The 12,462-nt window shown below is 43.0% G+C and overlaps 1 protein-coding gene across 3 annotated transcripts in view; it reads left to right on the forward strand.

Moving 5' to 3' along the window:
- ARMH4 (armadillo like helical domain containing 4) overlaps nucleotides 1–12,462 on the forward strand; it is a 122,312-nt gene that overhangs the window by 78,768 nt on the left and 31,082 nt on the right. The gene's annotated exons all lie outside the window — the stretch shown is intronic.

Here is a 12,462-nt window from a genome sequence, read left to right on the forward strand (position 1 = left end):
CACAAAGTGAAAGAGCGAACAAACTATAGCTCAGGAAAAGTCCACGTAAAGTTGAAATTGTGATCATATTAAATAAGATTCAAAAACCAATCCAATATTGATTAAGATGTACAATAGTCCAATTGACTTAATATAAAGACATTGAAAGCATTTTTCCTTTTTGCAGATTCTAGGACAGTTTTATGTTTTAGTTTGTCTGAATCTCACTTTGTTTTCTGTGTATTGACAACATGGCTTAAAACCATAAACAGCCTCTTGGCAGGTCCTGTTACTTACCTTTTCAATTGCTTGAAACCTGTATCCATGGTCACAAGGGAGTCAACCGGGCTCTTCAGATATACCAGGGAACTCACACATAATGCAGCATCCAGAGTTTTATATTCTGCGCACACGGAAGGATGCTGCCTTTGGAAAAATGAACCAGAGTATAAAATTTTTCCTATGCATTAATAACTGCTGGCTCTGGTCATAGCCCATAGACTGTAGCTGGTCATCAATTCCCCATAAACGCCATAGGCAGGGAGAGTTATTGCTTGAGAGGATTTTTGTGACATATTTTTGGTGAGTGATGTGGTGTGAATTGGTATTTACAGGGTACTTTTGAGATGATTAGTGTCAGAGCATTAGTTGAGTCATTTCCAGAAGTCCATTTGGAACCCTCTCTGTAGGCGGCAGCCGAAGAGACATGTTGAATTAACCCAGCCTCACCCTAGCCAATCTAGACATTCCCTAGACCTGGGCAATGCATACTTAATGGAAGAGGCTGGCCATAAATATTGCCTTTAAAATTAGAGCTCACTCTCTGATGAGATTTAGCATCCTTGCCAGGGATCTTCTGAAATCTTGCCCTGCTGTCTAGGGTCTGGCCAAGGGTTTGGCAGAGTGGCCTGGCATCTGGCATTTGGTGGGGGCACCTCCAGCATGACCTCCCAGATGGATATGTACCCTGAGAGACATAAAACACCAGAGAGGCCATTAAGGTATTTTATGCAGCTGTCTCATGTTCCTGAAGACTCTCAGCCTTAAACTGTGCTAATTCAGCTCTCTTCTGATAATCGTTTGTATCCTGCAGACCCTTCCCTTTGTGTCTCTAGGATGGGTTACATGCCCATTTCCAACGGTGTGCTCTTTCTGCCCCTCTCCCCGACATTACTCAGCATTTAAAGACTTCTGCTATAGGAATCGGTCCCCTCCTTCATGTGTCCTTAGGGCTTTCCCAAAGATTCCCCAGATCTCTTTCCATATGGCCAAGGATATAGTATGCCGGTGCTTGCTTCTTTGATTTACTCTAATTTAATTTGTGAGCAAGGCTGCAATGAAAAACAATGGTGGAGAAGAACTGACTTTCCTATCTTTCCCTTCCGGGTCCGTTATTAGTACTGTCTCGCTTTGCTGAAGAAGAATGAAGAAGCAGATTTGAACAGGAGAAAGAAGAATGAAGAAGCAGATTTGAACAGGAGAAAGGATAACCTTTGGCACTCTAAAGCTCTGTGTGTTTGATTTGTGGGTGTCCTGTGGCTATTGTATGTTGCTTGTTTAAACTTTCACATTATGTTGTTCCTTCAGAGCAATACAACCTGGATTTCTCCAGCAAACTCTTCTGTTGGGGTCACATAGGTGGTGGTGCATGAGTGGCAACCGGGTTTTTGTACATTTGCTGCAGACTGTTAGAGCCATTTCTTTAAAGATCATCTGGTTCAGTTAACATATTTTACCCCAGAGGATACTTAGGCCCTGAGAAGCTAAATAGCTTGGCCAGAGTTATAACCTGTGAAAATCCCAGATCTCTTGTCACTCAGTCCCGTGTTTCTGGTCATCATATTTAACTGCCATGCTTATTTCATTCCCTTGATCCCTGTCCATCAACGCACACACTCATGTGCACACACACATGCACACATGGGATATGGTATTAAAAAAAATAAAAAAGACTTATTCATTTGTTTTAGAAAGAGAGAGTGTGGGGGGAGGGGGAGAGGGAGGGCGAATCCTCAAGCAGATTCTCCACTGAATGTGGAGCCTGATGTGGGGCTTGATCCCACTGCCCTGAGACCATGACCCGAGCCAAAATCAAGAGTCCAATGCTAAACCAACTGAGCCATCCAGGTGCCCTGGATATAGCATTTTAGAAAAGACCACTGGCTTTAGAATCACTCATACTTAGGTTTGAATTCTACTCAACAATAACTACTTATAGACTTGGTTAATTTGTCCTTCTAAGCGTCATTTTTTTCTCATGTGTAAATCAAGTATAATAAGATTTCCAAGCTCCTAGGGTTGTTGTGAGGATTAATTAATTTAATGTGTATGTAAGTTGTTTAACAAATTGGCACCTGATAAGTGCCCAATAACATGTCTGTCTGTCTGCTCAATAAAATCGTTAGCTATAGCTCCATCCATGTATACCAGGAACTGAGCTGAGTCAAGGAATTAATGCAAAATGATACTTCTTATTAAAGTAGGAAAGTATCAGACTTCTTATTATAGCTCTTTTATAATTTCATTTAACCTCATTTTGGTTACATTTTATTGGTTATATACTAAGATTGGCTAGGGTGAGGCTGGGTTATGATAACAAAGAGACCCAAAAATAATTCAGTGGTTTAACAAAGAGAGAAGTTTTTTTTTTTTTCTTTCTCACATAAAAATCCCAGGGAAGCATTCCAGGTGGGAGGGTGGCTCTGATGCATGGGTGATTCAGGAATGCAGGTTATTTCTTAAGTTGGGGCTCTGCATCCACGAGGCTGTGGTTCATGTTGGGGTTGCATTTGTGGGGGATGGGGAAGGGGAGTGTGAAGGAGGCTTGTCTGGACCCCAAAGTCACATGTCACTTCCACTGACATTTCATTGGCAACGACATAGTCCTGAGGCCACCCATAACAGCAAAAGGATAGAAAACTAGGGCAGCGGGGCAGGGTATGCCTAGCTATGGTTCTCTTGCTATAGAAGGAGGGGAGAATGGACTTTGGTGGGCAATTAGCAGCCTTTGCCTTAGAGCCCAATTCCAGAAAGCCAGTACTGGTGAGGGGGGTGTGGCATGGTAGGAGTTAGCAGGAGCCTGGTTTCTCTAGTTCTTTCAGGGACTTGCATTGTGACCTTGGCCAAGGAACCTATATCCTTGCACCTCTGTTTCCTGGGACCAATGAGCTCCAAGATTCCCTCTAGCCATGTGACACCCTCTCTGACCACCCTGCCTCAAGGGTTCTCTTTCTCTTCCTAAGACTTCTTTTTTCATTGTGTATCTCATGGCCCACAACTCATACAACTTTATTTGTTATAATAAAGCCCTTCACAGGGGCTCCTGGGTGGTACAGTTGGATAAGCGTCCAACTCTTGATTTCGGCTCAGGTCATGATCTCAGGATGGTGAGACTGAGCTCTGTGTTAGGCTCCATGTTCAGCGCAGAGTCTGCTTGAGACCCTCTCTCCCTCTCTGCCCCCTCTCCTTGCGTGCTCTCTCTCTCTCTAAAATAAATAAACAGGGGCGCCTGAGTGGCTCAGTCATTAAGCGTCTGCCTTCGGCTCAGGTCATGATCCCAGGGTCCTGGGATCGAGCCACCGCACTGGGCTCTCTGCTCAGCGGGAGGCCTGCTTCTCCCTCTCCCAGTCCCCCTGCTTGTGTTCCCTCTCTTGCTGTATCTCTCTCTGTCAAATAAATAAATAAAAAATCTTTAAAAAAAATTTAAAAAAATCTTAAAAAAAAAAAAAAAAAGCCCTCACAGCACTTTGCAGGTATCAGAGGACCAAATAAATCTATGGGTTGGTTGATTGGTTGGTTGATAAATATGAATCATTTGGAGCTCATTGGAAAAAGAAACTATGGATATGAAGGTACTGCAGAATGATTTTCTTTGGGAATGAAGCAGAGCTAAGAGAATAACCGCTAAGGTCTTTTCTGGGCTCACATTTTGTGATTCTGTGACTCAACAGCTCTTAAGTTGGGAGGAATCCCATCTTAGTTCCCTCTAGTGACATTCCCTCTAAAAGATTTTTCTCATCAAGTTGAACTTGATGAGAGTTTCCATCTCCTCCAGTGGCTTCTGCAAGGTCAAGTTAATACATATTAAGTGTTAGAAGAAAATACTCTTACCTGTATGAATAGAGCTATATTTTAAAATCCTTTAGCAGTCTAAGTAAGGGTCTGAGTACTCACAAGATGCATGGACATAGAGTTTGCTGAGGTTTTGAATCACATTTTGTACATTTAAATCCTATAACAAATCCCTCAGAGGTTCACTTTAAAAACAATGTATTAAGCATTTCTATAAAAATCTGAGTCTCTGCTATGAGGACGTCTTCCATCAACTTTGTCACGGGTAGGCAGTGACTGAGTGCCAAATAATGTAAAGCAGTACTTCTCTAAACTTCATCGAGCATTTGAGTCATCTGGGGATCTGATCAAAATGCAGATTGAGTCAGTAGTTGTGTGATTGCACCTGAGATTGTACATTTCTAACAAGCTCCCAGGTGATGCCCTGATGCTGCTGGTCCTTGGGCCAAGTTTTGAGCAAGGAAGTATGGAATATTACCTGTTAACAGGACACTTTAAAGAGGCTCTGCTACTGATTAAGTATGAGGTACTTATGTTGCCCTACATTAAAGTTATTTGCATATATGGTCCCTTTAAGACTATAAGATTCTGGGGGCACCTGGGTGGCTCAGGCATCAAACTCTTGATTTTGGCTCAGGTCATGGTCTCTGGTCCATGGTCTCATGGTCTCATGGTCTCTGTGCTCAGCACGGAGTCTGCTTGTCCTTCTCCCTCTGTTCCTCCCCCACTTAGTTGATCTCTCTCTCTCTTTCTCAAATAAATAAATAAATAAAATCATTTAAAAAAAAAAGACTATAAGATTCTGAAACCCAGAAAAGAGCCCTGTTTATTTCACCCCACTTTCTCCTCTGGATTTAGCACACTTTCATGTACCTCATAAGCCTTTACAACTATTTGGGTTTTTTGTTTGTTTGTTTGTTTTTAAAGATTTTATTCATTTATTTGAGAGAGAGAGTGAGCATGAACAGGGAGGGGAGAGGCAGAGGGAGAAGCAGACTCCCTGCTGAGCAGGGAGCCTGACATGGGGCTCAGTCCCAGGACCATGAGATCATGACCTGAGCCGAAGGCAGATGCTTAACTGACTGAGCCACCCAGGTGCCCCTACAACTATTTGTTTAATGAATGATTGAAAAATTTAACTGGATGCTTATTTTGTTCCAAGTAGCGAGTAAAGGATACATAGACCTGCTTGACCTGGGACATATTTTTTTGCTTTATCTATTAGAATTAATAAATGAGAGGAAACGTGGCCCCATAGAGGGTCAAACTGGAAATATTTTTTCATATGCTTTATTTCCTCTCTGCAGTGCAGACGGCTGATACATACATTAGCCCATGGCTCGGGCAGTCCTCAGGACTCCTGGAAGCCACAGCAGTCATTCAGGTAGAAGACACACAGCCTTCCATTGCTTTTTCCATTTTGCCATGGTAGCTCCTTCAGTGCCTTTCTTGAAATCCAGGTCCAAGGGAAAGGGGCCTCCACGGTGTGACCCAGGATGGGTGGGAAATAATGAGTGTTTTTGGTTGTCCCAGACCAAGCCAGATGAAATGAAAGGACTTAAATGGTGAAGCATGAAAATTATATTTTAATCTAAATTTTCAATGTGGTATTTTTGTGCTCAAACCATCACAAAAATTTCTGTGTAACACTGCAGGCCGTGGTAGTCTTACTGGCCAATGAAGTTCCCACAGAATTGCTTTACGAAAAAAACAAAAAAGAATGTTTTCGCATTTTATGTAGGCAAGAAGCCATATAAGTATAACCTTGTAGGTAGCTGACTCTTCATTGCACATTTCAAGATGGTTTCAAAGCTTTTCATATCGCTCAGTTGGTCAACACAGAAATGGAGAGGAGTGGAAAGTGGCCTTGATAATGGCACAGTATCTGTGTGTCACTCATCTCCCTATAAGAAGTGAAATGGCTTCTGTGACCATGACCATGCCAAATTTACTTAGCTCCGCCCTACACCTCGCAGGTAGAGTCACAGCTTGGCGTCGTCATTACTCACGTGCTCTCCCAGACCACGAGCCCTGGGCCAACAGATTCTGTGTCTCGCTTTTCTTACCTATAAAATGAGGATAGTAGAATAAACACTCCTTGAGGGGCACTAAGTCGCAGTCTTAATTTCTTAGCATCCCAACTCTAAGAAGTCAAATTTTTGTGGCTCTTTAGAGCTTGCTTACAGTCTACCATATGATAACATAGGCTCGATTGATAAATCCTGAATGGTATAGGAAAGTGAAAGACATGACATAAAGACACATGCATGATTGTCACAAGAGGATGGTGATGTGACTGATGTGACTTGTGGCACTTGTAGACAGTCTTTCCCAGCCAAAGTAATAGAAACTTAGGTGAGAATCCCGCAGTGCTAGAGACACCCCAGCATTGCTCCCAGACAGTGTGACTGTCCTCATGACACCTACATTTTAGTAGGGGGAAGGAGACAGACATTAATCAAGCAATCACCAGCCTTTAAATTACAATTATGATAAGTACCATGAAGGAGAAGAGTAGGTAGCCACAGATGTTACAGTAGGGGCAATGACCTGAGGGGATCAGAGAAGGCTTTCCCAGGCAATGTGTTTGTGAACCTAGAATGTAGGCAAAGATGGAATACTACTCAGCCATCAAAAACCCCCAAATCTTGCCATTTGCAACGACGTGGATGGAACTGGAGGGTATTATGCTAAGCAAAATAAGTCAATCAGAGAAAGACAATTATCATATGAACTCACTGATACGTGGAATTTAAGGAACAAAACAGAGGATCATAGGGGAAGAGAGGAAAAAATAAAACAAGATGAAACCAGAGAGGGAGACAAACCATAAGAGACTCTTAATCATAGGAAACAAACTGAGGGTTGCTGGAGGGGAGGGGGGTAGGGGGATGGGGTAATTGGGTGATGGACATTAAGGAGGGCCCATGATATAATGAGCACTGGGTGTTCTATAAGACTGATGAATCACTAACCTCTATCTCTGAAACCTATAATACATTGAATGTTAATTAATTGAATTTAAATAAAAAATGAAAAAAAAAGAATGTAGACAAAGAGGAGTAGAGGCTGAGATAGAAGGATTTCAGGCAAAGGAAATGGATTTGTGAAGGCTGGAGGCAAGAAGTATTTGAGGACTAGAATGAAGGCCAGTGTGCCTGGGGTTAAGAGGAAGCATGTGGTGGCTGGTGAATCAAACAGGAACCAAGTCCTGCCAAGATCTTGCTGCCAGGACAAGGATTCAGGATTTCATGCCATGGGTCCTAGGAAGCCATAGAAAGGTTCGAATGTGCTATCTGAATTTTAAAGGCATCACTCTGGCTATAGGATGTCTTATAAGGAAAGCTATACAAGGAGTGGAAATGGAGTAGAGGAGAAGCAAGAACAGGTGCAAGGACGCCAGGGAGGAGCTTGTCACCATAGATTGGGTGGGAGGAACAGTGGCTCTTATTGGAACGGGGAGGAAGTGGATGGACTCAAGATTAACTGAAGAGGTAGAGTCAAAAGGTCTTGGTGATTGGATCTTGGGATGGAGGGAGGGGAAGTGTTAGAGGGGACTCATTAGTTTTTGGCTGATGCCGTTGGGTGGGTAGTGGTGTCATTACCGAGACAGGAAGACCCGGGGAGGACTTAAGTTAGGGGTATAGTAGGGGTGGGAAGGGGAAGAGATCATGAGTTAAATTTTGGGTGCATGAGAGACACTAGAAGGAGAGATATGTTTGGAGCTTAGAGGAGAGGCTGAATTTGAGCTACATATTTTATAGTCTTCCACACTGGATGGCAACTGATGCCATAAAAGTAGATGATAATGCCTAGGGAGCAAGTTTAGAGGGAGAAGGATAATGGCCTGGAACAGAGAAACTTTAATAATTCAAAGATGAGGTAGAGTAGGTCAAACCCCCAAAGGAGGCTGAGGAGGAGTAAAGAGATAGGTGAGAAGCATGGTGTCACAGAAGGTAAGGAAAGGACTGTTTCAAGATGGAGGGAGTGGCCGACTGAGGGAATACGGCAGCGTAGTAGACAAGCCCACAAACAACAACCTGAAATCACTTTGCTAAAAAGTCCTGAAGTCAAGAGGCAGTTCAAATCAAGAACTTGTAGAGTGCCCTCATGAACCTGGCTTTTTTCTGCCTTCCTCCTTTATAAAATGGGGATGGCACTGGAGTTGTTCTGAAAACTGCACGAGATGTTTGCAAAATATTTAACACAGACCTGGCACCCCATCGGTGTACAGTAGACGTTAGCCGAAGTTATAATGAGCAAAGGAATATGGTCTTCCTTGGATTGAACCCAATTTGAGTAAAGCAGCCAAGAGCTCTATGCCAGCCTCTGCAGACCTTGGAGAAGGGTCTGTTTGTTTCTTCCCCTTTCCACATGGCTGCATCTGCAGGGTTAGATAGTCGTACTAATAGCATTTGCCTTGCCAGTTGGAAAATCAAAACATGGAGGTTAAGGCCATCTGGAAAGTGCTCCACTTGAAGCCAACGAGTTAGTAGGTGAATGCCATGCTGTGGGACCTGGGATGTGCACTGGACAAATTCCTGAGAAATCTGGGTTTGAGTCTGTTGTTTTTGTTTATCTATATGAGAATAGAGATGGATACAAAAGCTTTTTATCAAAAATGCTTCTGGGTAGAATCATTCACCTTCTGAACCAGAGGGGAACATCTGCATCATAAGGGGAACATTAACTCAGATTCAGGGTCAGGATTCAATAGCTGAGACTTAAAAAAGCAAGTGTTACTTCTATTCTGAGCTCTAGTGGAGGTGCCTGAGCTATTGGAAGGGTGAGCTTGCTATGTGGCACCTCAGGTCTCTGAGCCATTCACTTTGACAATCCTCAGAGGGAATGGAGACCCCCCTCCTGCCGACCCCGAGTTTCTGTAGTAGTAAAAATACTCCTTAAGGGATGCCTTCATCAGTATTTGTGACCGTCTTTGCCACCATGGGGACTTCGCCGCTTGTCATATTAATTCTCACTAAGAATTAAGTCTTCCCTGTGAGATTGTAAGCTCCTCGAAGGCAGGAACTGGGTCCTGATCATCTCTGTACCCGCCGTCCAGCAAGCACCTGGTCACAGAAGAAGCCCAATAAATTGTTGAAATGAATCAACACAGAGACTTTGTGTAGGTTTATCAGGTTCAAAACATTTGGTTCTTCTGGGCCTACATCTTTCCTTCTCCTTGTAACCTAAAATAGATGCTTTTGGTGCAGAAACCATCAAATATAAAACTCAGTGCTGACACAGACGGAGAGAGAGCCTCTTTGGAAAAAATGTGAAATGTGAGTGTCTGTGATTATGACATTTTTTTATAGCTCAGAAACAAGTATATCTTGCAGCCGGGAAAGATCATCTATTCTCTACAGCACGGTCTTTGATTTTGCCTAAGTTTCTTTCTCTCTCATCAGCGAGGCTTAATGCTATTTTGATCCTAAGTCCAGTGGGTTGATTTTCTTATTTATGAAGTAAAAGGTTTAATTATGGGCACAAAACATTTCCAAGTTGCATTTGAATGGCTTTCTCTCTTCTTCCTCCATGTCAGTCAGTCACTTAAAAAGATTATTTTCCTCTGCACTCCCTTCTCAAGCTTCTGAACATCATAGGTCTCTTTCATCTTTCTCCTTTTATGTGCTTACGTTCTTTTAATTTGCCTTTAGTTCTTCTCATTCCCAACATTTTCTTTCTGATTTGTTCTTGTTCCCTTCAAAAAAAAATTGCCCCTCACATTAGAAAAAGTGCCAAGATCTCTCCAGAAGCTGACAGGATAAAGTGCTGACTGCCATGGTGAACGGATATTCAGATACTTTGAAGGGCTGAAGAAGACCATATTGGTCAGTATAGAGCGATATTGTTTATCATTACGACACAAACCCAGTTTTAAGAGTCTCATGCTCTACCGACTGAGCTAGCCGGGCACAAACCCAGTTTTAGACAGCCTCCTATTCTTTATGTCCAAATAAGGTTTTTGAAGAGCAGACCATTCACTGGAGTAGTGCAATCCTTTAATCTTCGTGCTTCACCTGTGACAGAGTCTATGGCAACCTGATGTAGCTTGATGTCTTTGTATTTTTAGAATGAGAGAAGTAACTGTTAATTAGCAAAATTCATTTAAATACCTGGCAGATGACAAGATAAAGATGCAAGTGTGTTTGAGGAAGAAGCCTTGGGTTTTCCCTGTTGTGAGCTTTTGTGGCTTTAACTTTCCAGAGAGTGTCACTTTGACCTCTCTTGTGAGGAGTCCTCTTGGGCAATGTGGGTAAGTTTGTACTCAGCTGACTGGTGCTCCTTTTTACAGGATTCTACTGGAGCTAAAAAGGTGACTGTTACAGCCTCCTCCCGATCACACCCAAGGCTGCAGATGTTTTCCTTTTCGGCTTAGAGAATATGTCTAAGTTACGCCTGCTTCTGCTTCAGACCTGCTCACTCATCTGGTTTCCCTGGTTTCTCTTCTCTTGGTAGCCACCCAGGTTTTTCTACTTTACCTCGCTTTTCTGGATGGATGCCTATTCAGGTGGTTTGCCTGGCTTTTTGCCTTGGTGAGTCCCTAAGACCCCCTTTTCCTGTGCAACTTCCCACCCCTCAGTCAAGCTCCTAATGACTGCAACTCTTGCCAGCCTGGATCCATTGACTCGGATTCCTACTTACTCGTTGGGAATAGAGAGAAATCTTGGAATGCAGATACCTCCCTTGAAAAGTATATATAGTTAGTGGTGAAGAACACAGGCTCTGGATCCAGACTTTCTGGGTTCAAATCCTGGGTCTGCCCCTTATGAGCTGTGTGATCTTGGGCAAATTGCTTACTATCTCTTGCCCAGTTCTGTTGTCTGCACAATGGAAATAATGGTTGTATCTACCGTACCCGGTTACTATGAAGAGTAAACAAGCTAGTCTTTGTTGTAAACTTAGAACAGTGTGTCTGCTATGTAGTAAGCACAGTATAGTGTTAACTGTTACCAAGAGTTTGCAGTCAACATTCACTGAATTCTGACCCTGCCAGGAAGAAGGCAAATGGATTAGATCAGTGTTTATCAAAGAGAGGTCCACAAGTTTACTATGAGAAATTTTAAATCTTGTGCTTACATTTGGATAAGAATGTGAACACCTCAGGATAAAGATATTTTAGGTTATTTTTTTTTAAGATTTTATTTATTCATTTGAGACACAGCGATACAGAGAGAGAAAGAGAGAGAGAGAGCATGAACAGGGGGAAAGGCAGAGGGAGAGGGAGAAGCAGGCTTCCCGCTGAGCCAGGAGCCTGATGTGGGGCTCGATCCCAGGACCCTGGGACCATAACCCAAGCCAAAGGCAGATGCTTAACCATCTGAGCCACCCAGGCACCCTCATATTTTAGGTTATTTAGATGATTCCTTATAGCTGAGTATGTGTGTGATTGGAAAGCCTGCATTTGCATTGTGTTTATGATCATGTCCTCATGCGGTGAAGGCCATGACATTGAGGCAGGCTGCAGGAAGGCAGGCCTGATCCTGGCTCTTGGAGAGAAAGGGGGAGGGGAATCGAGTCTCCTACGACACGTGGCTGAGCATGCCACACTGTCAAGGACCGGTTCTGTGGCAGTCAGCGACTGGTGGGGTTGTTGTGGATTTTCTTGGGATTCTCATTTAATTTGTGAACTTCTTTTAGTTTTATAGTCATACAAAAGAGCTATCAGGATTAGAGGTTTATATCTAGACCTAGGTTTTTGTTTAAGTAACATTCTAATAAAAACTTGTTAGCACCGGAGGATCATAAGCCTTTTTGTCTTGTAAGAAGGGTCTGCCCATATATTCCTCAAACCTGAGAAGGATTAGGCTCTCTGTGATTCCCAAATGCCAGTTCACAAATTGTGCTAGTTAGGTTACCAAAAAAAAAAAAAAAAAAAGGGCTGGGGGAGATGTGTGGGGGAACCTGTTAGAAATATAGACTCTTGGGCTGTGTCCTGGAGCTGCTGGCCCGGGCCTGTGAATTTGTATTTTTGGAGCTAAAGACCTCTCAATATTCTTCATAGTCCTAGGATCTTAGAATTAAGGGTCTTCGTCTTCCAAATTGAGATAATCATACGTGTCCCTGTCTTGCTGCACAAGGGAGTAGTGAGAATTAATGAGGCAATTTTCATAAGTGTTCTTGGAAGAAAAGTACCATTAAAGTATAATATATCGAGGCCAGAATTGAGCTAGATCATCTCAGCATGCAAATTGTTCCATAGGAACAAAGAGGTGACTCAGGGTCTTAACATCATCAGCAGGCTGATTTTTGCTACCAGGGATCCAGTTTCTACAAGTGTTGGTCCATCTTCGGCATGGGATCAAGGCCCATGAAACCTGGTGTGTTAATGTGGGATTTATAAATTAGTAACATGGTGGCAGCAGAGGCAGGGAGGCTGGAGGGACAGGTCTGTGTAAGAAGCCCTATGCT

The sequence above is a fragment of the Eumetopias jubatus genome, unplaced genomic scaffold, assembly GCF_037043125.1.
Source record: "Eumetopias jubatus isolate StellerSeaLion01/CBP00866 unplaced genomic scaffold, mEumJub1_p1.0 scaffold_7, whole genome shotgun sequence".
NCBI lineage: Eukaryota > Metazoa > Chordata > Mammalia > Carnivora > Otariidae > Eumetopias > Eumetopias jubatus.